The 27,269-nt window shown below is 53.3% G+C and overlaps 1 protein-coding gene and 1 long non-coding RNA gene across 3 annotated transcripts in view; both read right to left on the bottom strand.

The window, feature by feature from the left end:
• ADAMTSL4 (ADAMTS like 4) overlaps window positions 1-6,275 on the bottom strand; it is a 64,152-nt gene extending 57,877 nt beyond the window's left edge. Inside the window, exons 1-2 of one of the 2 annotated variants that reach the window (XM_038383319.2) lie at window positions 6,141-6,271; window positions 5,477-5,586 (exon numbers count right to left, since the gene is read on the bottom strand). The gene's annotated coding sequence lies outside the window, so the exon portion shown is untranslated. Of the gene's footprint in view, window positions 1-5,476 lie in introns of both variants that reach the window. The other variant, XM_038383318.2, reaches the window with a different exon arrangement.
• Window positions 6,276-11,967: 5,692 nt separating this feature from the next.
• Window positions 11,968-26,145, bottom strand: LOC119847952. Its single transcript, XR_005290178.2, has 3 exons — window positions 26,122-26,145; window positions 19,905-20,052; window positions 11,968-16,321 (listed from the first exon to the last, which is right to left on the bottom strand). It is a non-coding gene; the product is annotated as an uncharacterized LOC119847952 (long non-coding RNA).
• Window positions 26,146-27,269: the final 1,124 nt, after the last annotated feature.

Raw genomic sequence — 27,269 nt, 5'->3', positions numbered from 1 at the left:
TTGAGGCCACAGCAGCATCTGACACTGAAACAGCAGGGTCCGAAATAGCAGCACTGTCACTTAGCACATCGACAGTCCATTCCAGGGAGGAGGCATTTCATCTACCAGGAATGACCTAGAGGCAGCCCGGGACTGACACCTCAAACGCCCTGGGACCCTGAGGGGTGAAGGGAACCCAGTTTTGCAGTCTGAGCTTTATAGCCCATCCTGCACTCCTTCCCAATGACTCAGGGAGGCATTTTCCCCATCTGGTGATAACAGATCACAGAAGTTCAAAGCCAAATTTCCAGAGGGGGCCTTGGATTTTAGTGCCTCAAAGGCACTGAGCACCCACCACACCAATCAGAGTCAACAGGAACTGGGCCTCTCCAGCACCCTGTAGGCTGTCTCAAGTTGGGCCCCCCAAATCACTAGTTACTTTGGCCCTGATTCAGCAAAACACCTGAGTACCATTTATCAAAGCACTTAAACACAGGCTTAGCCCAACGGGGATAGACTAGAGGACAAGCGTAAGTATCACAGGCTCTACGGCCCAGCTCTTCAAAGGGATTTCGGCTCCTGACGGCCACTGATTTCCCTTCCATCAATTGATCTGGGCCTGAATAACCTGTCTAAGGGCAGATGTTAAGTGCCAGGTCTAGGACTAGGCCCCAGATCCACCGGATTGCCACACCGCCTCCCTGGAGACCCGGGCCTGTTCCAATTCATTACACTCACATATGTTCCTTAATACTATGACGTACTCTTTTCTTGGAGATACACTGGAAAAGGAGGCAAGTCGCTGGGAAATAAAGCAGAGACATGGAGACAAGAGGAAACGAAGAGCCAACATCAGGAGAATGCTCCTGCTCGGAGCCAAACTGCTCCACTTAGTTCAGTCCCATTAAAAGTCCCTGCCCTCCTTTGGTTGGACATCTGCTTTACAAGGCTCCTCAACACCAGCGTCCAAGTGCTGCTCACGTTTTGGAACACAAGAACGGATTGCATCTTCCTAAAGCCCAAGAGTTTCAGATGAGCTCAGTGTGGGGGGCGGGTTGCCAACATCTTTGCAAAATCTCACCAGGGGAGCTGCTGGGTGCTGAGTGCTTTGGAGAATCTAGCCCCAATCAGGGGTGCACTGCTGATCCCCTGGAAATCTGGCCCTGCGTTCTTGGTAGAATCTAGCCTTTCATCTTAACAATCTCACCATTTGCATTAAAGCAGAGATCAGCCAACCCCGATCCTGCAATCAGATCTGGGTGCAAGAGTCCGCCTGCATGGATGTCATTGCAGCTGCAGGCCCACAGTCAGGATCACTCACTGCTGTTGAAAGCACCTGTAACTAGATGTACCAAATAACGAATCAGCTTCCATCCACCGGGGGACAAGGGCCGGTCAAGCAGAACATGCTACAAACTGGTGCAAATCAGCATCTGGGGCAGAAACGTCACTACCAGAGCTGAGTGGGAAATGGGGATTTTTATCCCCCCATGAAACATTTCTACCAAATTTTCCAGGTTTTCCCTCACAAACTGGATTTCAGCAGGATTTCTCTTGGTCTTAAAGTCCAGCAGCTCTGTTTTAAGTGTTTGCAGAATCGGGGCCTAAGGGTACATCCACACTGCAAAACAAAAGCCACGTCAGCGAGTCCCAGAGCCCAGGTCCACTCAATCCCCCCCTTTCTGGGTTTCAGAGCCCCAACTCCAGCCTGAGTGGGAACACTTACATTGCAATGTTTAGCCCTGTGAACCCCAGACAATTGATACTCTGATACTTGCTGCCACAGGGTTTTTTCTGCAGTGTAGACGTACCCCCAGTCGTGTATTATCCCTTCTCAAGGGGGCGCTCGACTGAACATTCTAAAGCCTGGTCCACACCTAGTTGTTGTCCTGATATAAAAGTGCCTTATGCTGAGATAGTTTATTGCCCCTTCCTGTAAGCACCTTTCTATAACTAGGGGACGCTTGTATCACTGTACTACCACTGGCAGAGTAAACTCTTGTAGAGAGACAAGCCAGTTTGTTAGCAGGGGTGGTGGCTCCTGCAATGGAAAGCTACCAGAGCATCGCCAGTGTGCATAGGGAAAAATCCGTTCCTGGCCATGAGCCCATATGGTTCTTCTGACTCTACTTTCTTTGACTCCCACGGATGGAGATGTGGAAAGGAAGCTTCTAAATGTGACATTTAGGCTAGATGCGCATTTACTCCAATCAAAGGAATAAATATGGCAGGGAAATGCTACTTGCGCCTCATCTAATGACATCTCGGGCACCGTCTCTTATGTGTTGGGATGGTACCTAGCACAAAGGGTGCTGCTCCGGAATACCCAGAATAATCCAGGTGCATGGAACCATCAATTAGGAGGGATTTTATACTTCAGCAAAGTCATAACACTCACACACACACACCCTGCCCTGTCACAGGCATGGATTGCAATCTGAACTTTGCAGGGCACTGAAATAGCTTTGGCTTTCTGTTCTCTTCCACTATAAACAGAGTTTGTTCCGTTCCAGTCCGCAATTAGCAAATTCCACTGCACATTATTTTGGGGACCGCTCAAAGCTTCTGGGGCTGCTGCTGACCTTAGACTACAGGAGATCAGGCTGGATATGAGGTTTAGTCTCTAGTACTCCATGCTGGTTCTAAACTGACTCGGACAGAGGATTTGAGGGCTTGGGGGCAGGATTTAGGGTTAATGGGTGGGCAGGGGTTAATGCTGGCATTACCACTCAAATATACACCTCCTCTAAGCGTACGCTATATCCCCATATCCTTGTTAAATAATACTTTGCTCTTATAGATCACCTTTCATCGGAGGAGGTCAAAACCTTTCACAGCTAGCCAGGATCTCCACTCCCCACTCAGGCAAACTTCCCATGGGAGCCCGTGAGACCCTAATCAGTTATATTTCACAACTCCCCTATAAAAGCAAGGAATATTCTCCCCTTAGGAAGACAGAGGCAAAAAACTGGTGGTGTCAGCTTTCCTAATTTAACTGAGAATCTTGAGCTATTTGGTGCTTTTCTTGCAGACCCAGCTGCTGGAGTCATGTGAATACATCAGAATCTCAGGTTCCTGTTTGTTTGGGGGGTTTTTTTATAGTACATTACTCGCCCTCATGGTTATGAAAAAAGCTGCAAGTCGTGAACATCAAAGTCTCAGAATCTTGAGGCCTTACAGAAAGCCCACAAAATTTATTCTTTTCTTTAGAAATCTCATCATTTCTAAACCAATCTGGTGGATTTTTTTTATTTATTTTTTGCCTGCAAGTGGGGGTGGAGAGATGATTCATAATTTTCAAACACTTGTCATTGGCAATATTGAAGAGCAGGCAAATGACTTGAACAAGGTAACACAATGGAAGAACAGGGAAAAGAACCCAGGTGTCATGACTCCCGGTCCCTGATCTGATGATTAAACAAACACTCCTCTTCCAAAGCTAGCTCTAGAAAGTCTATCCCAGGGGTAGTCAATTATTTTCTTTTGTCAAGTTCCAAACTTCTTGGTCAAGGTATAGCCAAGGTCCAGACTCCAGAGAAAATAATAAAAAAAAGCCAGCAACAATAATGATAATAATAAGCAAATAAAAAGATTTTGGGGTCTGTTCAAAAGTGTCTGGAGGTCCGGATGTGGCCCGCACTCCACCTTGCTTGAGCTGCTACTACAGTGCATATGCACCGGAGAGAAAGCACACCCCACATTTATAGTGAAGTTATTTTTTTTCCACCAAGCAACTCCACTCCGCACGGGAGCTTCCCAATCAGCACATTGCAATGCAATGAAAGAATCTGGGACTTTATTCAACACATGGCTCTATAAAGGGAATTTTGCTGGGAGTTGACAGCAGGTGGGTTCTGCTGTAGCACCACCGCCTGCCAACTCCCAGAGGATTACGGCCCGCTAACATTTTCCCTCGGGGATTAAGCCGTGCCATGTGAACGAAAACAGAGTCCAGCACGCGTACTCCTGGAAGGACTGAGGTTCCAGTCACCCCAGCAGCTGCTGCAATGGGGTGATACACATCAAGAGGTGGTTTTTAGTCTTTTTGGGAACAGAGCCCTGGGCTGGGTGCGAGGGGTTGGCACCAAATGGGGCTGAGGTTGAAGCAATGTTTCCCATAAAAATATGTATCTATCTATCTATTGCAGAGAAATGACCCACATCCTATGCTTGCACCTAGGACCACCCAGGCTGGGATCAAGGACCGAATGGGAGAGATGTCATAGGTTTTACCTCTTGAGTATATCACAGGAGGCTAGTGCCAGCCAAACGTGGCTATAGATCAGGGTTAAAAAAACCCAACAGCACCCTCTAGGTTTCTTTATACGATGCAGAGTCCTTTTATATTTCTCTCAACACAATCCTTTGCCCCTTTAGTGATAATGGCAGAGCTGCCAGTGGCTTCCACTGCCCAGATTCCTCACTGGAGTATCTTAGAAAAAGGAAAACGCAGCCCGGTAAATACCCAGACCCACAGAGTGGATCTGTGCTGGGCCCAGAAATGGCTAAAGGCCAGAGCTCTGCATGCACCTTTCTCTTCCCCTCTGTAACCAATCCTTGTTTGTAAACATCCCCCTCCCTGCCCCCTTCCCTGAGCCCTTTGAAATGAAAGAATCTGAAGTATTTTTGGATGCTAAAGTGAAACAGTAGAATGGAGCATTTTCCTGTTTCCTACTGCACAGAGAGGCCCAAAATCAATGGGGCAGTCTGGCCATTGACTTCGACAGGGGCTTTGGATCAGGCCCAAAGCCTTCAAGTGTGAGAACCACAACTGGGAAGGAGAAAACCGCTGGGGAGGGGGGAGAATTTCTCACTTGCACATTCCGTAACAAAATGTTTCTAGCTGTTTTCCAGGCAGGGATGGGGCAGAGCTTTGTCTCTGCAAGAAATAAAAGTAAAAGCAAACTTGATGGGGCGCTGTTTTGTGTGTGTGGCTTGCTAAAGCATTGCCCCGGCTCTCATTGGCACGTTCCAGCCACTGCTTTCAACACACCCCAGCGCACACAAATAAACACATTGTGGTAACTGTGTCACACCCACGATGGGCAGAAAAAAGGGGAACTTTAAAAAGTCGGATTGACTTTTTGTTAAGCATCTGGTGTCTGAAATATTATTAACCCCCGCCCCACCCCATTGCTTTTACAACAGTCCACCCAGTGGTTCTTTCAGGCAGACATCGGTGCAAGGTGAAATATTACTAGCAGATGAAAGATTCATTTGCAACCAAGGGTGGTACAACAAGACCCATTTTAAACACACACACACACACACACACACACTTTTCCGGCATTTTTCTGGGGAGTAGCAGCTAAAAGATAGTCTCAAAACCCCAACAGGTGTATGACAATTAGCCAGCAGCACACCCAGACAACAGGTTTCAAACTACAGTGCAACTGACCCAGTTCCAGTGAGTAACAGACAGGGTCCAAATGGAGAAGAGTTGCTTTTCCATGGCAATCCACTCATCTACAGAGAATAATCAGCCGGCGTCACTTACCTTCTTTCTGAAGAGCTCCCGAGTCACATCCAGGGGTTGGGGCAAGGGGGCTGCAGACTGGACGTTTAACCCTTTGGCTCTGGGGTTTGTTTTGAGAAAGAAATATGCTCCTGGAGAAATAAAGGGGTGAGGGGTGGGGGAAGGACATGAGATAGGTAGATAGAGGGGGTGTATAGGGATAGATAGATAAATAGATGGGGTGTATGGAGAGTAGAAAGAAAGAAAGAAAGAAAGAAAGAAAGAAAGAAAGAAAGAAAGAAAGAAAGAAAGAAAGAAAGAAAGAAACGGGGGAATGGAAGGATAGAAAGAAACGGGGGAATGGAAGGATAGAAAGAAACGGGAGATGGCTATAATATTTTGGGAGGGAAATCCACTGAGTAGCTGGTAACGCCAGATATTTTGCTTGGGATCAAACAGTTGGGTTCCTTTTCTAAGGCAGAAAACTCGCTTTTCCAGCGTCTGCGGATGCCCCCAGTCCAGTACTGGTGATCCGGGGGCGGTGGGCGGTTTGCAAGCCCCTCACCCCACTTCTGGTCAGCGCCCACCTCCCAGTGCAATGCAGGCAGAGGGGTCCAGCGGCCGCTCCGGACCTGGCTGTAACTTTTTTGCTGCCGGATGGGAGCCCCCTTCGCCCCCAAGGGTGGATGCACCGGGGCCAGCTCACCCCGCCGATCGCTGCCCCGGCTCCTTGTGGCCCTCGCTGCCTGGCCGGTCAGTTCCAGCCGGTCCCCGGGTGCAGCCCCCCGGGCGCGGATCGCAGCAGCGGCCGCCCGGCCAGCCCTGCCTCCTCCTGCCCCTTCTCCGCCTCCTTCCCCATGCATCCCCGGCCGCTCCGCCTCCCCAGCCCGCTTCCCCTCGCCGCCTCCGGCCGCGCTCCCTCCCCCGCGCCCGGGGGCTTGCTCCCCTGGCCCCCCGCGGCCTCCTACCTCTCTGCCGGCCAGAGGCTCCCAACGCCTGGCCTGAAAAAGGACGGAAGAGAAAAGTCGAGCCGAGCCGAGCCGAGAGCCCCCCCCCACTCAGAGCAGCAGCAGCCCTGGACTCCTGTTCCCCCCGGCCCGCCCCCAAATTGCCAGTTGTGATTCACACATTCCGCCTAACCACCCTCTGACCCCTGCACCCCAGGGGCTGGAAATTCAAAGGCAATAACAATCCCCTACCCCAGTGTGGGGTGATTATCCCTCCCCCGGGGAGGGGGAAACTGAGGCACGGAGAAGGGAAGGGACTTTTGCCTAGGGTGACCACATAGCAAGTATGAAAAATAGCACCTATTTTTTTCTTGCGGGGGGGCAGTATAGCTGCAAGACAAAACCCCTAATATCGGGACGTCTTGTCCCCCTATTTTTGCCCAAGCTGGCACAGCGACTCAGCAGCAGCAGCGATCGGAAGGGAACCCAGGCGTCCTGACTCTCAGGCCCGAGCGCTAAGCGCTAGAGGACACGCCAAGCTTCATAGTTAGGGAGGCCACCTGGCCTGGTGGATAGAGACTGGACTGGGAGACCTGGGTTCTATCCCTGGCTCTGTCGCTGGCCTGCAGGGTGAGCGTGGGCAAGTCCCTCCCCCTCCTTGGTGCCTCAATTTCCCCACCTCTAAGGCCAAGCTAATGGCACTGGCCCGCTTTGGAAGACGCCTGGTGCTCTGTGGCTGAAAAGCGCCATACAGGAGCTGGCCATTGTCAGTGTCGGAAAGGTGGCCGCGGAGACCTGGGGTCTGTGCCCAGCTCTGCTACAGCCCCTTCTTTGCGACCCTAGATTATTGACTCTCTCCGGGCTTCAGCTCCCCAGCTGCCAACCGGGGCTACAAAAGCCTTTGTCTGTCTTTGGTGCAGCAGCCCCGTGGAGACTCTGTCTGCCACCATCACACAAATAAATCTTACCACTCAAAAGCCCATTGGAGGCAACAAGATGGCCACAGGCAGGCGCCGCGGATCCCTGGGAGCCTCTTGCTAGAGCCCTTCCCCTCACTTCGTCACCCTCATTCCCTTCCCACTGATTGCCGCAGCCCTAACATCAGACTGAGCAGGGCCCATGCTGTTCTGGGAAGTACTGTAAAGCAACGACAGTATCTCGGGAACCCCTTGCTCAAATTAGCCCAAATGTGGCACACTGACCCTTGCCAGTGCCCCCACGAGGCATCCCTAAATTCAAGGCAATCCAAGCAACCGTGTGGATTTTAGAGCACTTAGAAGAGTTGCTCTTTAAACAGAAAGCTGGTCTTACCCTGGCAGTACATGGCTAGGATAATAGGAGCGATAATAACTAGATCCCCAACTTGGGAGTGGCACAGGGAAATCCTGCTTTGGAGGGAAGGACCATAAACCCTGCCGTGAGATTGCGTTTTATGTCTCAAGCCAAGCCAGAGCCAGCCCCCAAACCCAGCCCTGGGGAACGTCACCTGTGAGTCACACACACATTTCCAGCTGCACCTGGCTGGCTCCCTTCCCAACACCAGCCCAGCCCCATCCTGTGGGGTTTACAAGGTCATAACCCGAGTTACGAGGGCTGCAGCTCACAACCAAGAGGCTGGACCATGTGTATTTGCCAAGCAGAATTCCCCAGGTAGGGCTGAGCCAGAGTGTAAACACCTGGACACTTGGCTGCTTTTGACTGAGCATGTGGAAGTGGATCGGCCTCGCAAAGGGACAAAAATCCCTCAGCAGATCTGGGCTTCAGGACACAAACCAACCTTGAACAGGTGGGGGCTTGGAAAACCCTTCGTCTGCGGCAAGGGTCCGGCATAGTTATTATTAGCTGCCGTCTGGTGCTGGGGGCTGCACATCTGCATGGTGAGAGTGAGTGCCTAACCCACAGTCTGAACAGGCCAGACAAAGGCAGGGGGAAGGAAGATGATTAGCTCCATTCTACAGCTGGGGAACTGAGGTCCAGAGCGATTAAGGCCCAGATCCTCAGAGCTATTTAAGTCACCCAGCACCTCTTGATTTCACTGGGATGCCTTTGAAGATCTGGGCCTAAACGACTTGCCCAAGGTCATATCGGAAATCAAGGGCAGATGTGGGAGGAGAGCCCAGATCTCTGACTATGGCCAGTGTCTTAACAACCCACGCTGCTTTAGGGGCGTCCTGCATCTCCCGCTAAACTGCATCAGCTCCAGATCACGGCCAAGGACGGGATTCTGATTTTAGCTGGGCTGCCCTGGGCCCCCGGCCTGGCAATCCTCACTGATTACCTGCATGTGAACAGGCTGGGGAAACAGCTTTCTCTGCTCCTGCTTCCTGTCCCAACCGCCACGTGGAAATCCGGGTTTGAGCCACAAGAGCAGAGAGAGAATGTGAAGCCAAAGGTGTCCAGATTGCAGAATGACTGTCAGGGTTTGGCCTCCTGCTCAGATCTGCTCTAGGAACGACTTGAGGGCAGTTCTCTGGCCTGTGTCATACAAGGGGTCAGGCTAGATGGTCTCTAGGGTCCCTTCTGGCCTTGGGATGGATGAATCATGCACCGCTGGCAAAGGCTCAGCTTGATTCTTCTTCTGAGCAGACCCCAAGGAGGGGGAGCAGTGAGTCCCACCCCTCCAGCTCACCTTACATGCCCCCGGCTGTCTTTTTTGTGGGTGTGGTGCTCCTCCCCCTTGCCCCACACTTACCGGAGGCCTGAATCCAGCCCTCCTGCTGTGGGGGCCAGCAGGTATCAGCAGTTAGGTGCGCTCAGAGCACAGCTACAGGACTGGGCCCCACTGGCTTCAAGTTGCTCCTTAGCTGGGGGTGAACTCAGAACTCAGGCTGCTTTCAAATTGCCAACCAGCAGAAAGGTAGGTGCCTAGGGGAGTTAGGCACCAGAGGGGGTGCACTGCTGCTTTGACAAGGTCAGTGGTGCCGAGGGGTGCCAGCAGCCCTGTATTATCAGGGAGAGCCTTTCTAGAAATAAAAGACTGCCTGCCCCATACTAAAGCAGCCCAGAATGCCCTTGATCTCTGCAGCTCTTACCACTCTCCTTTGGCTACTGAGCTCCTGGGGATGGGAGGGGCTAGGGCATGGCTGAACATGGGCGCACACTGCCCGGGACATGGCTGAATGGCACAGGAAGCATCAGCGTTTGGGCCTCGTGCGTGTGCCCAGTGCTGGTGCCTGCTGTGTGATACGTGTGGGCACAGCAGCCTCTCTGGGCCGCTCGCCTGGGGAGGCAAAGGGGATCCTGGTGCTAAGAAAACTGCCCTGTAGTTTTCAAATATAACACTGGCAGCCCGGGTGAGCATCCCTCTCTAAAAAAGAAAAGGAGTACTTGTGGCACCTTAGAGACTAACAAATTTATTAGAGCATAAGCTTTCGTGAGCTACAGCTCACTACGAGCTGTAGCTCACGAAAGCTTATGCTCTAATAAATTTGTTAGTCTCTAAGGTGCCACAAGTCCTCCTTTTCTTTTTGCGAATACAGACTAACACGGCTGCTACTCTGAAACCTGTCATCCCTCTCTAGTACTCGAAATCCCATTCACGGTCTAGCCCTTCGTCTCTTGGGCCCAGATCCTCAGAGGTATTAGGGGCCCAGCCTGAGGACCTGGCCTCAGTTTCCCCATCCGTACAATGTGGGGAATCGCACTGCCCTGCCTCCTTTAAATCCATTAAGATCTATGAGGAGCCCATCTATTCGGGTGACGGGAGCCAGCTCAGGCCCAGAGCTAGACAGACGGAGTGCGTCAGGGAGTGGCTGGCCAAGAGCAGGTAAGAGCCAGCCAGACGTGGTGACAATTATGTCTGACAAGGCTTCAGACACCACAGAGAGACGGAGCCCTCTCCCCAGCACGACTCAGTCTTTTGCCAGGCGGGTCACTGGCTGCCCTGTGTTTATGGATTTGGACACTGCTGCTCTTGCTCTCCGTGGGGCTGGATCACGCCCAGGCCCCGAATGAGCCCTGTCAGGACTTAGCCCCAGAACCCAGTGAACGCAATGCGTTCCGGCAGGTTCCTAGTGCAGGCGTTCTCCTCCGCACTTGGAGCTTTCTCCGGGTCACTGCCTGGGAGGCCGTCCGAGACGCATGCCCGAAGGGCCTGATCCAAAACCCGTCGGGCTCATTCCATTGACTTCAGCGGGCTCAGCTCAGGCCCCTGCTAGCAGGAGGAGAAGGGGACAGGAGAAGGGCAAAAGCAGGCTGAATCTGGAAATATTTCCTCGCAGGCCGCTCTGTGCAGGGATGCGGTAAAGGCCCCATTGCTCCAGCCGCTTACAACTAGACCAGACAGTACTTTGCAGGGAACAAGCTTGCACTGGGCAGGGTCAGGCCTAGATGCAGTTGAGCAGGACCTGATCCCAGGATCCTAACCGAATACTACAAATAAACGGTACGCACACATTTTATATACAGTGATACGCAGAGAACCCAGGCATCCTGACTCCCAGCCCACCCTGATCTACCAGCAAACTCCACTTCCTCTCAGTGCCAGGAATAGAACCCAGGAGTCCGGACTCCCACAGGCCCTATCCCCTCCCCTTCTTCTAACCCACTCCACTTCTCTCAGCAACAGGACTAGAACCCAGGAATCCTGATTCCCGTGCCACCCCCTTGCTCTAACCACCAGACCATGCTGCCAGAGTTAACAATAGAAAAAAAAACAACCCTCATTTGGGGTCGAAAAGCCCTTCAGCTCTGGCACTACCGGAGTGCGGCTGGAGGCAGAATTGTTGTATTTCAGAGACGTGATCTGCATCCTCTGCAAGGAAGGAAATCCAAGCCCTCCAGCCCTGCAGCAAGTCTGCACATGTTCAGGGCGCTGCCTGAGACCAAAGGGGTCGATCTCCCAGCGGGGAGGGGAAGGAGCCTGGCCTCCTGTATCATACGGGCCACAGGTCTTCCCCCAAATGGCTCCTGTTTGAATGCGCTTCGTCTTCCAGGCCCGGCAAAACATTTCATTTTGATTTTGGCCTGTTAAACCTTTTTAAAAAATGTTTATTTAGATTTAAAAAAACCGCCATTGGCTTTAGTTTCTAAGCAACATAAATCACAACTTTTTGTCCAAGCGATGGTGAAACTGGATGCTTTGACGCTATTGAAATGCTTCAGGGTTTTTCTTTATGAACAAACGTTGATTAAAACTGACCCCCCCCCAATGTCTTGATTTTGATAAAAACAGCAGTTTCGACTAAAAATAGGTTTCCAAGAAAAATTTCCCACCCCCTCTGCTGGAGACATTTAGCCTGGTCTTACCACTTCAACATAGTTATACCAATGCCAAATTACTGAGTACAGGCAAGACCTGACGCAGCAGCTGGGAATCACCTCGGCTTTTAACGGGATGCCTCCCAGGGAAAACTCTTGTACTAGAAAACATATCGTTACCGGAATAACTTATAAAACCTCAACACAGGATCAGGGCCTCTCAGAATCATGCCCCTTGCGTCACATTTTATGGCACCGTGGCTGGTGTACAATGATTGCAATTCTTGTGAAATTTTTCTGAAAACCCCAGCTCCCAGATTCCCGTGATTTTGGGAGAACGTTGACTTTCCTTTAAAAAAGAAAAAGCAACTTTCTAAGTCCTTGTGATTCTGGAAAAAAAGCTTAAAAATGTGAACCCTAAACCCAGAAAGGAAATAAGAGAGCCTAAAACACGTTTTGTTTTTTTTTAATCCCATGATTTTAAGTCAGTCTCATGATTTTTGACTCTTGATTTTCGAAAGCTCAGGGCTGGCAACAGTGCACCAGTGCCACGAGAGTGCATTCACAGGCAGGGTGTCCCCCCGCTTGACACTGCTGTCAATGACCGTCTCTTCGCAGGGCGGTGGAGAATGGGGTCCCTACAACACAGTTGTGTCTTTTTGCTCTTGTACTCAATGAGGAGGATAATGTGAAGGAACCCCATGGCAAGACAAGGGCCCTGTTTGCTGACTACACGCAGTGTGCTGAGCCTAGCACCGCACACACACTGCTGCTTTGCCTGGTGTCTGGTACCTTTGGAGACATAAAATGTGGTGAGTGCTGTCAAGGGGTTCACAAGCTATTTAAAGGGATACCACCCTCTTCCAAGGCACTGCAACCATCGGGCCGGCAATGTAAATAACCGCACGAGGTGCAGGGCACTGGGAAACCAGGCCCTTTGTCTCTCTCTCTCTCTCTCTCTCTCTCTCTCTTCTTCTCACAGGACCTAGTGCCACTTTCTTCTGCATCCCCCACTGCTGCTGGCACAAGAGCCTTCTCCTCTGCAACAGCTGCTGCCAGTCTGTGTCTTTCGCCAGCTCCGGCCTCTCTGCATCTCTTTCCGAACCCCGGCTGTAACCCTCTCCCCCTGGCAGGGCCTCCTAATTTCTCCCCATTTCTCCCTATAACCGAGTGGTTTTTTACTCCCAGGAAGTGGGTGGAGAATAAAGCTCTTGTGCCTGCACTATGCATGAGACTCCTCTCCCAAGCACTGGTTTAGAGAGGAGAGTAGACGGGTGAGGTGTGGGGGGGCCCCTCTGATCTCCCCTCCCAGAGGCAGCCCTGGCTGAGGGATGGGGAGTCTCTCACACCAGGGGTCCCCTAGCCCCAGATCATTGCAAGTCAAGTCAAAGCCACAAGTCATCCAGCAAATTCCCTTGCCAAAAACTAGAACTGAGCAATTAAAAGCATTTGAAAAAGCTGGCTCAGGCTGCTCCCAGCCCCCTCCCTGCCCGCAGGCAGTCAGGGTCTCCGAAGGTTCACTCCCCTTCCGTCTGTGCTGCCTCCTCTCCCCCTGGTTCTTGGCTCCGGGCCTGCAGTCTGGGGTTGCCCCTGACCCCGGGGCTGCTACGGCGGTGGGCTGCAGGTAGTTGCTTCACCTGCTCAGAGCAGAGCCTCGGGCATGAGCCCTCCACCCACTAGGGTACGGCCAAGGGCTAAAAGGTGGAATACAGGCCAGTGGGGTGGGGGGGACTCAGGGCTGGGAGAGGTGCCCCTAGGCCAGGGACCCAGAGACTCCAGGAAGAAGAGCTTGTGGAGCCTTTGCCTTGTGGCTCAGGGGTTGGGCCAGTGTCTGGTGTTCGTCAGTAGTTTGCATCTGTCTGGGCTCAGACTGTGGGGACCGTCTGGCATGACGTGGTTGGTGCTCTGTGCACAGGGGCTTGCATCACCAGTGCTGCCACCGCCTTTGGGATGGTCCCGGCAGGAAAGCCAAGGTGAATTCTCCTCTGTACGATGTACTCCATCGTGGATTTAAGTGGCTTTTGACAGCTGCATACATAGACCTAAGGGCAGCCTTCGATTTGGTCGAGAGAGCTGGCTGGGACTGATTCAAGCTTTAGCTAATGTCTCAGAGGCACGGGTCTGTTGGGGAACCGATAGGTTTCATGCTTGATCTGGGGTGACGCAGGGATGTGTCCTGGCTGCAGCCCGGTTCTGTTGTGCAATGGATTGGCTCCTTGGACGTCTCCCTGCAAATACTGAGATAACTGCTGGTTCGACCTCTTTTACCAGCCTGGATTATGCAGACGGTGGTGTCCTCTTTGCTCAGGACGCAGGTGATCTCAAAGATGCAGCAGACAGCTTCCAGCACAAGACAGCTGCCTTGGGGCTAAAGGTTTCTGGATGAAACCAAAAAAACCCCAGCACATCGGTGCAAAAAGCATGAGGCAGACATCCATGCTTCCGGCCACACCATGGCAGCAGGAGATGTCCTCATCTATCCAGGCAGGAAACTGTCCTCCAACGGGGCTGTCTGCCAGACATCCTAAAGGGAGTTTGTTTAGCAGCCTCAGCCACGGAGCACCTGCCTAGGGTCTAGAGCCAAAAGAACTTGCTGCTAGATACATACGTAGGACTTTGTCAAGCCTGCGTGTTTCAGAGCTGCTTCCATGGGTCTGCAACCTGGACCCTGCTTCAGCAAGACATCGGGAGGCTGGGGGCATTTCATATGCACTGCCAGAGGTGACACTGAGTACGAGACGTTGTCAGGAATAGGGACGTACCATTGAGAACTGACCTCGAGAGGATGGAACTCATCACTGGCTGCTGTTGGCCGGATCTTTTGGGTCACGTTGCCCACCTCGGCCGCAAAGAGCCCACCCGTCAAGCAGGACTTGCGGTCAGGAGGGGATGCTGCCTGGTCATGGACTGGCGGCGGTCCCACGGTCGGCTGAGATTAACTGGACTGCAGCAGATTAGCAATAACCCCTGTGGTGCTTTCAGATGCCTGGAATAAAGCCGTGCAGTGGGGTCATGATCATGCGGTGCAACAGACCCTGGTGTTTAAGCATATTATGCTGGTGGCATATTGTGGTGCCCTGGGAGGACAGCTTGCCCTGCCCCTGCCTGGGGCTCAATCCTCAGGGGGCAGAGAGGCCTCCCTCCATCCCAAGTCCTGGGGCCCTGGGCCAGAGGTCCTGGGGGAGGGCTGTTCCCACCGGGATTCCCCAGTTTCACAGAGTTCTTTTAAGGAACACAAAGGATTTGGACACAAAGCAGGGTCTGCCACCCGTCTACCCTGGGCCGCTCTTAGCATGTCCTCTCTGTCATTAAGCAGTCTCATATGCTTTCCCGTTCTGAGTACTGTCCGAGCCCATCCCCCCAGCTGGCCCATTGCACAGATGTCACGGCAGCCGGTCCAGCTTCGTTCTTAACACCCCATCCCGCTGTTGCCATCTGCTTTGCTAGAGCACTGTAGAAGGGCGCTAAATGGGATTCCAGGTGTTGCCTGGTCCTCTGTGGATTTGGGACTGGATCATGGCCAGTAGGGAGGAAGAAGAGAGTGAATATTTCATCCCTGATTTATGGATCCCTGCTTTGTCCCCCTCCACAGGTCAGGATGGACCCAGACACCCCCAAGCAGCCCTCTCCTCAGACTGGAGAGAGTGCTCAGCATCTGAAAGTCAAGTTGGCTTTGGGTAATCACACTAGCCAACTCTTTTCCCTTCCTGGGTCCCGCGGCGTGTTACGGAGGGAAGGAAGGGTCCCGTTACTGATGGGAAAACAAGCCCAGCACAATTTGATGCTTTGGTCTAATGGGAACCTGCTGGTTGAGCCAGAGCCAGATGGAGACGTGAACGGTGCTGGTGGAACCTGAGAGCCACAGGTATGAATCCAGCCCAGGTGTGGGGCGAGTGTCTCCTGTTCTCACCTGATAGCTGATGGGCAGTGGTTTGACCAGGCTTGGTCCAAAGACTAGCCTCTACCAACTGGCAGGCTCAGCACAGACCAGGCCATGCAGCGTGAATGCCCATGTCACCCAGCTCAGCTTGAGGTTTGCTGCAATCAGATGTGACGGCAGGCACCCAAATGTGACCGCTGTTTGGGGGGGGGATCCCTCCTTAAGCTGATGCATTAGCAGTACCCTTTCTTGAATGTGTTTGCTGTAGTCGACCTCGTTCTCAGTGAGGAGAATTTGTATTTAGGGCTGGCATCTGTCCAGGTTTTCCCAGCATCGTCCCTTCTGTGAGAGAGTTGTCCCAGATGAAATGGGTCAGGTGTTCTGGTTTGTTGATGCCTATTTGCATTAACGGTAACACAAACAGAGATTGGGGCCCTGTTGTGCCAGGACAATTCCTGCTTTGAAAGGCTTGCAATCTAAATAGACAAAGAATGGGAGGGGAAACTGAGGTACGCAGAAGGGAAGTGACTTGGCAGAGCTGGGAATAGAACCGAAGGCGCCTGATTCCCAGCGTGTTGTTCTAACCACTAAACAACTCTACCTCTCTAGCGACTGTCCTGCTGCCCCCGAGTCGTTGGGTCGGACATGCAGCGAGAGGGTACCCCAGAGGTCCAGGGGACATGTGGAGAGGATGGAGGTAGGGTGCTTCTGATAAGCCAGACACTAGCATCTCCACAGCGTAGAAATAACACTCCCTCAGTGAAGATGTGAGCACGATGGGGCTAATATTAGCACTTTTCTGGCAGGGCTGGTTTCCTGCGCCCATCCAGAGGAAATAGAAAGTGAATGAGTCACAGGGACCTGAGGAAAAAAAAAGGGGATTTTTTTTTATTATTTGACAAAGTTTGAGCTTATCGCACTTTGATCTGGGGCCAGAGAACATAGGATAAAAAAGACAGAGACTCTTCAAAGGGCAGCTGGATTGTTCTACCCTGGCAGCCTCCCTGAGACCCCAAATGTCAATCTCGCACCGAGGGGGCCGTTTCTCAGGGGAAGAGAAAACCCCAAGACCGCAGCCAAGTCCCCCCAACTACTGCTTTTCCTTGCGGTCCAGATCTATTCTTAACTAATCTGACATCTGTAATGCGCCAACCCCCCACAGAACCCAGACCCCAGGGCTTGGTGCTCTAGGGACCCGGGGACGTGGGAGGAGGTCTCAGAGCACGTCCCTCCTGGTGCTTTTGCTGCACGGGAGGCCCAGACAGAAATTCCTTGGCAGCTAGTGAGTGAGGGGCCTGACTGGCTCAGGAGACCAAGAGCAGGCTGCTTGGTTTGAATCCAGCACCGCTGGCTGTCAGCCGAGGCCAGGCCGTTCAAAAGTGACTCTGGGTGTCTCTGTATTATGGGTCCCTACAGGGGCCTGAATCTCGGAGGGTGGTGGCTCTGCCATTTCCAAAACTCAGGCTCTTTTAAAGGCATCTCAGATGAAGTCACCACCCTCCCATCACCAATCCCCCCCTTTTGACAATCTAGATGACAAAGGCTCCCCGGGACCTGGGGCTTGAGTGGCCATTCCCCAGTGGGAAGGTGTTCCCTGGGGGTGAGGGGCTGGACTCACCACCGTTATTATCTAATATTATTTATTTGTATTGTAGCAGCATCCTAGTGTGCTAGGCGCTGTACATTTTATTGCTAGTAGGTGTATTATGGTAGCACCTGGGAGCCAAAATCACAGACCAGGACCCCAGTGTGCTAAAGCGCCGGACTCCTGAGGAGAGAGACCAAGGGCTGACCGATCCAGGCCGACTGATCCACCTCCCTCACCCCATTGCAGGTGCATTGGGTGCGGGCCAGCGGATGGGCAGCTGCCCCCACCTGCCCTGTAGCTATTCCCTGGCTCACCAAAGGATCCAGGCTCCGGGGCTGATGACCCAGCACCTTTCACCAGCGCTAAATTCTCTGGGGCGTTTTAAAGAGGCCTCTGGGTTTCCTGCCTTTAAGAAAGCACCCCCCACTTTCCTCCCCCCACAATCGAATAGTTGGGGTTAGCAGAGCAGGATCCTGGCAGCCAACTCCGGTCATTGAATTAGTGGTGGGATTAGGGGTAGGCCATACAGTAACAGGGCGGCTGACCAACCCGCCCGCTGGCACTCGCGTGCCTTTGCCAGCACTGCGGCCAGGCTCCGGGGGTTGCATGTAATCAGTAGCACATGGAGAAGGGCTTGGGATTGCTGTGTTGAGTAAAACCCTTGCGCCACTGTGGTCTGGGTGTGCAGGGAGCTGCTGCCCAGGGCTTTTTTTTTTTTTGGCGTATTTCCCCCTGTGGCTCATAGGGGAGAAAAGGCAGAAACATCCCAGCAGTGGGAATTCTGTCTCTTGGACTGATTAGCTAGTAGCAGCACCCCAGCAGCCCTCAGAAACCATCGAGGCCCCGTGGGACTGGGTGCTGCACAAACACAGTCCCTGCCTCTGTGAACTTGCCATCTAAAGAGACCAGGGAAACTGAGGCACAGAGCAGGGAAGGAGTAGAACCAGTGGCAGATTAACCCCGGGGTCAATGGGACCTGTGTCCAGGGGCCCCGGCCAATTGCGGGGTGATGGAAAAACGGGAGCCCCGACCTGCTTTGCCTGCCTGGCGCTCCTGCCGGGGAGCAGGGTCAGAGCGCTGGGTGGGCAGGGGAAGCACCTGACCCCACTCCCTGGCAGGAGCGCCGGGGGAGGGGAAGCGGGGGACTGCAGGTGGAAGGGGTGGGGAGGGACCCCCACTTGCTCTGGCCCAGGACCCCACAAAACTGTAATCTGCCTCTGAACCCAGGTCTTTTGACTCCCAGGCTAGCACTCTACCCACTAGGCCACAGCGCAGCGGTGGGAGCCACTTTGATTTGCACCCAGCCTGGTTGGTCAGCTGGTCTCTTCTGTCTCCAGTGGCTTCCTGACCCTTCATTCCCCGAGGGAGGTGATGCCGCTGCAGCATCGCAGCCAGCACGGGCGGCTTGCATGGACGTGCACGGCCTGTGCTTGTGCAGGGCTGGGAGCAGTGCACCCTTGTGTGCCGACAGCAGCTTCGTTCAGCAAGTGGCTTCCAGCCCCCGAAAGGGGCTCGGCCAAAACACACAGCCTGTGGGCTGGGGCTGGCGTTGGAGGTACGGCCCTGTGGACATAGGGCTGGGCTGGACCGAGCAAAGTGGAGAGAAGGTTTCTGCTTCTCCTGCCCTCCCCTTCCACGCCAGGCTCCCAGGCAGGCGCCAGGCGATGTGCTGGTGATCAATCCTTCCCCCTGCCCATGTGCACTGCAAGTTCTCCCTGTGGTCCACCGGTGGAGGAGACAGCTCTATGCAAATTAGCCACCCACTGTCCCCTGAGCTAGCATGGGTACGTCTCATAGACTTTAAGTTCAGAAGGGACCATCATGATCATCTAGTCTGACCGCTGCACATGGCAGGCTGCAGAGCCTCCCCCACCCACTCCTGTAACAGACCCCTGGCCTCCGGCTGAGTCACTGAAGTCCTCAAATCATGGCTTAAAGACTTCAAGTGACAGAGAATCCACTGGTTTCAGAGTAGCAGCCGTGTTAGTCTGTATTCGCAAAAAGAAAAGGAGTACTTTGGGCACCTTAGAGACTAACAAATTTATTAGAGCATAAGCTTTCGTGAGCTGTAGCTCACAAAAGCTTATGCTCTAATAAATTTGTTAGTCTCTAAGGTGCCCCAAGTACTCCTTTTTTTAGAGAATCCACTGTTTATTCTAATTTAAACCTGCACGTAAACGCTGCAGAGGAAGGTGAACCCCCCCCCAAAGGTCTCTGCCAATCTGACCCAGGGGAAAATTCCTTCCCAACCCCACATCTGGCGATCAGTTAGACCCTGAGCATGTGGGCAACCCCCAGCAGCCAGACACCTGGGAACGAATTCTCTGTAGCCCTGCCCAGCTAGTGTCCCCTCTCCGGCCGTTGGAGATCATTGCTGCTAGCAGTCGCAGATCGGCTACATGCCGTCATAGGCCATCTCCTCAGACTATCCCCTCCATAATCACACCCCAGCTCAGCGCGTCAGAAGCACCAGAGATGATCTCCAGGCCTCCAAATCCATTCAGCTGTTAAACAGCCTTGTCGGGCGAGTTCATTCTTGGGGGTCGGGCGGGGGGGGGGAGATCTGGAAACGTTTTGGTTTCGTTCAGTTTCCGAACAGAGGGAAAAAAACAGTCGAAATGGCAGAATTTCCCACAAAATGGGAAAGCCGGTTCCAGCCCAACCCTACACTGCGTCGGCCTCTGCCCCCTGGGCCGCACCTGGTCATCAGGCTTGTCATGGCACTGCGGGAGCACAGGCGGGAGGGGGGGCAGACAGGGCCTGATGTTCATCGCTAATAACTGGGGTGGGTTTATGCCAGGAAGGGCCCCCAGGACGTTGCTGCAGGAGGCGTTTTCCTGTCGCTGCTTTACTGACCTTCTGCTCACAAAGGCACCTCTGGCAAGTTGCAGCAGATCCAGTGAATTCCCTGCCCAGCCCCTTGACAGTTCCATGGGCAAATAGAGGGGAGGCCACGGCTGGAGAGACTCCGCGTTGGCTTGTTTCCTCTCTCACAGCCGCCCTGCTGGATTTTAAAATTCATCACCTGAGATCGGGAGGAATGGGAACCCAGGAGTCCATATTCCGCCTCCTCCCCGGCTCTAACCACTACACCCCACTCCCCCTCCCAGAGCTGTGACTCGAACCGAGTCCTGGGCCCCAGTCCCCTGCTCTAACCCGCTAGAAACTCTGCCTCTTAGAAACTGCTGACAGTTGCATGGGGCCGGATTCAGCCTCAGCGGAGTCACTCTGGATTGGGGCCAGGTGTCACCAGCGGCGGGATCTGGCCCACAGCCTGGGACGCGCTTGGGGATGTAAGAGGCGTCCCAGAGGCAGCAGCGAGGCCTGGATGACCCCCCCACCCCCCACCGCCCCTCAGGGTTCTGCGTTCCAGTCCAAGTGGGCGGTGCTGATCTGGCGCCCCAGCACCAGACAACAGGGTCCTCTTATCGCGGGGAGACATCCCTCCCGGCAGCTGTCGCTGTGTCGGCTCAAGGCTCCAATTAGCCCCCGGGAGATCGGAGCCCCTCGTTCCATCCGGCTCCTATCGGGCCTGGCGGCTTGTCCCGTGTGATGTCTGAGGGCTCTGTCAGCGCCTGCAGGCTCTGGGCCTGATGTCCACCAGCTGCCTCTCCAGCTCGGGCATTGAGGGCTTGAGCACCCACCAGCTACAACACGACTGAAGGGAACGGCTCAGAAGGCTAAACGTCAGGTTTGAAATACACTGGGCCTAATTCTCAGTGCCATGCTGGCCACTCCAGCCAGGCAAAGAGCCCAGAAAGTTGGGGAAACCAGCCCCCGAGAATCCCCCCCCTCTGAACAGGGTCCCCCTTGCCTGGTGTGGAGCTGGCGAAAGGACCCTGCGCCCCGCTCCGGCATAGGAGGCAGACTGGGAGTGTGGCTGTGCTATGCATATATTCTGTGCTCCCCAAGCCTTCATAGGGGGCAGAAGGGAGCAGAGTGTAAGCTAGAGCAGCCCCAAGACTCCCCCACACCTCCCCATAGACATATGCTGCTGCTCGCCTTCCTAGGCACTGCAATTCATTGACAGGCCCTGCTACCAAGCTTGCCAGTGAGGGGACCAATGTGAATCCATGGTAGGGGGGTGGTTTGAGCCGTGGACCCACCGGGAAAGGAGCTGAGACCTTCCAAACTCATGTCACACAGGCCAACAAGAGCTAGAGAGGGCTCTGAGTCTGCACCAAATCTCTGAGCGCCGAGCCCTCTGGGGCGAGGCAGGCATCAAACTCCAGCTGGGATATGCATCTGAAACCTATCCGGGGGGCCTGTTTCTCCAACAGACCAGAGGCAAACATCTTTGGGTCCTTTGAAATTGAGCTCTGGATGCAGCAGTTTTCCTCTAGCCACTCTCAGCTAGCATCACTCAATATCCGCGGTAGTGTCAGTCTGAATGCTTTTCATGGAAAGTTCCCACCCCGCCTCCAGAAAACGAGAAGTTTCCTCCAAAATGTAATTTTTTGGCAGGGAAATGTCCATTCTAATGAAACATGTTGATTTTCCCACCTCCAGGAACGGAGGAAGGAAAATTCTCACTTCATTTCATCTTTCCACTTGGTGGTTCCACTTGCGTCACAGCATCGACTTGCAAACGACGGGTTTCGTTTGTGTTTGGAGTGAGAATGTCGCTTTGTTCCTCTTTTATAAACTGACATTTTAAGTGGAGTCACACCGGGAAAGTCGCTTCAGTTTTCTGTGCATCAATTGTCCCCTCTGTAAAATGGGGATCGTGCTACTATATGGGATCTGAGGAGAAGAAGCACTAGTTAAGAGCTAGGGATCACAAGTAGTAAAATAAAGCATGACAGAATTTGGTTATTATTATTTTATTATTTTCCACGGATAATCTTGATGTTTATTTTAAGCATTTTTTATCAGTTTAAATTTTCACAGTTGCGGGAAGTTGTGGAGAAGTCAGACAATAATTATTTAATGTAGATATTGAGATTAAAGCTTTAGCAGCTAGCTGCTTTAGCAGAGCTGTGCTACATGTATTCTGTGCTCCACAAGCCCCATAGGGGGCAGCAGGGAATAGAGTATAAGTCAGAGCAGCCCCAAGGCTCCCCCACACCTGTGCTTTATGGCGCGTTCATTACAACATGCATTATACATATTAAGGCCAGACTCTAACGAGTTCTCAAGCAACATTTTTCTTACTTTGCCTATCTATAAATGTCAGTTATTATCAATGGAAATGATTTTTGTTGATATATGGTGAATTCGATGTTAACTGATAAAAATCTCATCCTTCCAAGCCTGTTGTTATCAATCAGACCCAAATGAAAATTGCTGTTTCATTTCAAAATGTAAAGTTGAAACACATAATTTTTCATTTCGAATCCGTTTGACACTTCCCTCCAGGAAAAGGGCTGTTTTTTTAGACCAACACAATTTGGAGATTGTTCTGTTTGGAAGCACTCATGGGGAAAAAAATGTCAAATTATCCAACCAGCTCGAATTAGAACTATTGTTGCAGAATCTAGAGTTCCCAGCTGAGATCAGAGTCCCATTGCGCTGAGGGATGCTCAGACAGACCAAGTACGTCCATACTGGAGTTGAAGGGGTAATTTCTAACTCGAGGAGACATACCCACATTAGCTCTGATTGAGCTGGTGTGCTAAAAATAGAAGGGTAGCTGCAGCGATGCAAATGGCAGGAGGGGTAGCCAAGGATGAGCCCTGCTGAGACATGACGTATGTACTCACGGCGGCTAGGCATGCGTGCTGTCAGCGTTGCATTCTATGTGTAGCATGCTAGTTCAAACAGAGTTAGTGGCAGGTATGTCTCCTGGAGCTGGGAACGACACCTTCGAGCTTCAGTGTAGACATACTCCGAGAGACAGTCCCTGCTCCCCAAGAGCTTGCAATTAAAACTTGTCGGAAAATTGGATTTTGCATCCCATGGAAAATTTCGAGATTCAAAAAAACAACAACCCCAACAACCCAAAAACCCATTGTTGTCCATTGGGACAAAACTGCGAATTACTTTGTGAAATGAAATTCAGACAAGTTCATTGGTGTGGGTCACTCGTTTCCATTTTGACTCTCTCTCTTGCTGTAAAAAATAAAGACACTTTCCAAACCAAAAAAGTTTCCAGGTCAAAAAATCAAAACTTTTTCCTGCCCATATGTCAAAATGGGACATTTCAAGATTTTCTAAATGGTGTTCCCCACCCTCAATTTTTTTTCTAAAAGAAATGTAGCTGAAATCTCTACAACTTTCCGAGAACAATCCCTTTCCTCGAAACAGCATTCTCCAAAGGAAAACCATGTTGGCAAATCTCACCACCTGATAGAGAATCCAGACAGGATGATGGTCCCCTTTGAGGACGGAAGAAATAAATCCCAGAAAGCAGGAGTGATTTGCACAAGGTCACACGCTGAGCTGGTAGCAGGAACTGAACCCCCCCCCCCTTGAGTGCCAGCCCAGTGCCTTATCCACAAGCCCATACTGTGATATAGCCCAGGGCTGAGGGCCTCTTTATTTCATCTGTAACAACCCCATGAGCCTCCAGGTGCCTCCAAGCTTCTCCTGACTATTGTATTATGGGCACTGAGCCAGACTGGTCTGGAGAAGGGATTGAGGGCAAGTGGCGTCAGGTGACTTGCCACCAGCCGTTCACTGCTGAGTCCCAGTGGCCCGGCCAAACGTTGACCATCCAAAGTCACCTGGCAGTGGGAAGGCCGGGGTCACTGCGGGGACACAACACAGGAAACGTCAGCTCTGGCCCCTCTCTTATCTCAGCTTGTCTGATTCCATTGCAGCTTCAAATTTAGCTGGACACCGGGGCGCCTGGGGCTGACCAAGCCGGGTGGGGCTGGGCATTGCTGTGTCTGTCCCAGATCCCACCGGAGCCGCATCTCTGTGGCCCTTTTTAAATGTCTTCAATAAACACTAACAAAGATCCTGCCCTGGAGTCACCTCCCCGCGTGTTTCCAGAATTAGCACTGAGTGCCAGATGTAGCGATTAACAGTCAGGAAACCAGCCAGTCCCAAGGTGCACAGGCAGGGTTGGGGAAAGAACCCAGGAGTCCTGGCAGCCAGCCACATGCATCACTCTCCGTTAGAGCTACGGATATGTGCTGATGACATGCCCCTCCCTGAGCTGGGAATAGAACCCCAGAGTCCTGGCAGCCAGCACCCTCTTCTCAAACCACTAGACAACCTCTCTTCCCAGAGATGCGAATACAACCCAGGTGTCCTGACCCCTAGCCCACTTGCACTGACCACACCCTTCTCCCAGAGCTGACACTAGAACCCAGGAGTCCGGGCTCCCAGCACACCCGCTCTAGTTCCTCTGACGCCGCACGCATCGAGCTGGTGATCCCCAGCCAGCCTCATCCACAGGACAGACAGCGCAGAGGTGGCACCCTTTGCCGGCCCTTCTGCCAGGTGAAGCAAGGGGGCAGTGCCGTTAGCTCAATGAGAACAAGGAATGGCTAGGTCCTAGAGCAGGCTTGGCATAGCCCCCCCCCCAACATGGGCAGCACCCAGGACGGGAACTGATATGGCTGTGATCAGGCGCCAGGACAACCCGTCGTTAATCAGCGTGCTGAAGTCAACCCTCCAGATTGGGGTCTCTCCAGACTCACTTCTCCTTCCTCCCCAGCCCGGCCCCCCTTGCCCCAGAACACCTCCCCACCTTTAGCGTACCCGGGCCCCTGGGCCGAGGAAATCCAGCCAGCCAAGTGGAGCAGGCACACAGTGACTTCCCCGCCAAAGCTGGTGACTCTGTAATCATCCTCTCGTGATCTGATCGCACGCCAGTGACTCAGCCCCCGGCACCGACAGCCACGGTCCTTGTGCTGGGAGGGAACGGAGGCGGGGGGTTGTCTCGTTGGGACCTGGAACCCTGGGGCAGCAACCCCTCGGGCCAGGATGCCAGGCACAGTGCTGGGAAGGGGACGCAGGGCACCGAGGGTGGATCAGAACCTCAGCCGGTTAGAGAGTTGGGCTCCGCTCAATACCTCCCTGCAGCACAGCATCCTCCGGCACTGCCGACTTTTCCCAGTCCCAGCATGAGCGCTGGGACCCCCGCAAGCATCATTGCTCCCGGCGTGTCCAGGCCTTCCCCTGGGGTCTGCCACCCAAACGCCAATCAGGCCTTGCTCGGCAGAGCTCCCAGCTGGAGCTGGGAGGGCTGCAGGCCAAGAGCAGGCGCTGACCGAGTGGAGGACGAGGCAGAGGAGGGGGCACTCTGCCAACAGCAACACAAAGAGCGGCGCCCCTCGGGCCTGGGTGGCCAGGGGTCAGACCTAGAGCGCCTGAGCTAATGCGGCAGCAGCCACGGGCCAGGTCGTGTCATAGGAAAGCTATGGGAAGCCAGCCGCCAAGCCCAAAGCGATGGCCGAGGGAGGAGGCTGGGCTGGCCAGCTGAGGGGTGCCAAGGGTGGGACGAAGCAGGGAGAGGGGGTTTGGAACAAGAGCCTCACTCCAGGTTCGGGACCTTTGTGGGTAGAGCAGCAGCCTGGGGGTCGTCCCAGGGCTCTAATCACATGCAGGCAGGGGGGCTTGGGGAGGGGGGGTTGCCAGGATTAGTGTGGGGGTGGGGAATCAGGAATCCTGGAAAGGTCAGAGGCTCCTTGAGGGAGGTGATAATGATTATTGAGATTATAGCACTGGCGAGAGGTCCTAACGTAGCCCCAGATCCCATTGGGCCAGCTGCTGTGCATACTCCAACCCACCCAGGGCCCCCCCCTTCAGTGTGCCAGGTGCTGCACAGACCCTGGCCCAACCCAGGGGCCCTCCACTGTGCCAGGCACTGCACAGACCCCCCCCCCCCCGACCCTCTCTCCACTGTGCCAGGCGATACACAGACCCCAGACTACCCCAGCCCTCCCCCACACATACTCACACTGTGCCAGGCGCTGCACAGACCCTGACCCAGCCCCCCCCCACTTTTCCAGGTGCTGCAGAGACCCCAACCCAGCCCAGCCCCCTCCATGTGCTGAGCACTGCACACACACATCGTGAGAGACAGGCCTGCCCCCCAAGAATTCACAATCTAATTGGACAAAGGATGTCACCCTCGCTTTACAGAGGGGGAACTAAGGCCCAGAGGGACCATGTGACTCACCCAAGGTCACATGAGGAGTCTGTGTCCAAGTCAGGAAGGGAAGCCAGGCCCCACTCAAGCACCTTAACCTTAACCCTGCCCCCATGGGGGCGGGACTCGAGTCACTACTCTCAGCTACGCTCAGCTGTGTCCTAGTTCCCGCTCCAGGGGGTCAGGATCCGGCAAACCAGCTAGACTAGAGACCAAGGGGAAATGCAGAGGGGTGGGCGAAGAAACACCTGACAGGTCCAACGAGGACCCCAACCTACCCGAGCAACCTCTTGGGTCAGCAACACCGAGCGGCAAGTGAACCTGGAATATGCAGCACAAGAAATGTGTTGACCTCTTAGCACCAGAGCGTGTTCGGGCTGTTCCGTTACAGCACTGACCCTGTGTGTGTGTGTGTGTGTTTGAGCTGTTCCATTACAGCACTGACCCTATGTGTGTGTGTGTGTTTGGGCTGTGCTATCACAGCACTGACCCTGTGTGTGTATGTTTGAGCTGTTCCATTACAGCACTGACTCTGTGTGTGTATGTGTGTGTGTTTGAGCTGTTCCATTACAGCACTGACTCTGTGTGTGTGTGTGTGTGTGTGTGTTGGGGCTGTTCCATTACAGCACTGACCCTGTGTGTGTGTGTGTGTGTGTGTTGGGGCTGTTCCATTACAGCACTGACCCTGTGTGTGTGTGTGTGTGTGTGTGTTGGGGCTGTTCAATTACAGCGCTGACCCTGTGTGTGTGTGTGTGTGTGTGTGTGTTGGGGCTGTTCAATTACAGCGCTGACCCTGTGTGTGTGTGTGTGTGTGTGTGTTGGGGCTGTTCAATTACAGCGCTGACCCTGTGTGTGTGTGTGTGTGTGTGTTGGGGCTGTTCAATTACAGCGCTGACCCTGTGTGTGTGTGTGTGTGTGTGTTGGGGCTGTTCAATTACAGCGCTGACCCTGTGTGTGTGTGTGTGTGTGTGTTGGGGCTGTTCCATTACAGCGCTGACCCTGTGTGTGTGTGTGTGTGTGTGTTGGGGCTGTGCTATTACAGCACTGACCCTGTGTGTGTGTGTGTGTGTTGGGGCTGTGCTATTACAGCACTGACCCTGTGTGTGTGTGTGTGTGTGTGTTGGGGCTGTTCCATTACAGCACTGACCCTATGTGTGTGTGAGCGTTTGGGCTGTTCC

Source organism: Dermochelys coriacea, chromosome 24, assembly GCF_009764565.3.
Source record: "Dermochelys coriacea isolate rDerCor1 chromosome 24, rDerCor1.pri.v4, whole genome shotgun sequence".
Taxonomy (NCBI): Eukaryota; Metazoa; Chordata; order Testudines; family Dermochelyidae; genus Dermochelys; species Dermochelys coriacea.
Note: the sequence above shows the minus strand (reverse complement) of the source record. Positions and strands in the feature narration are given on the sequence as shown.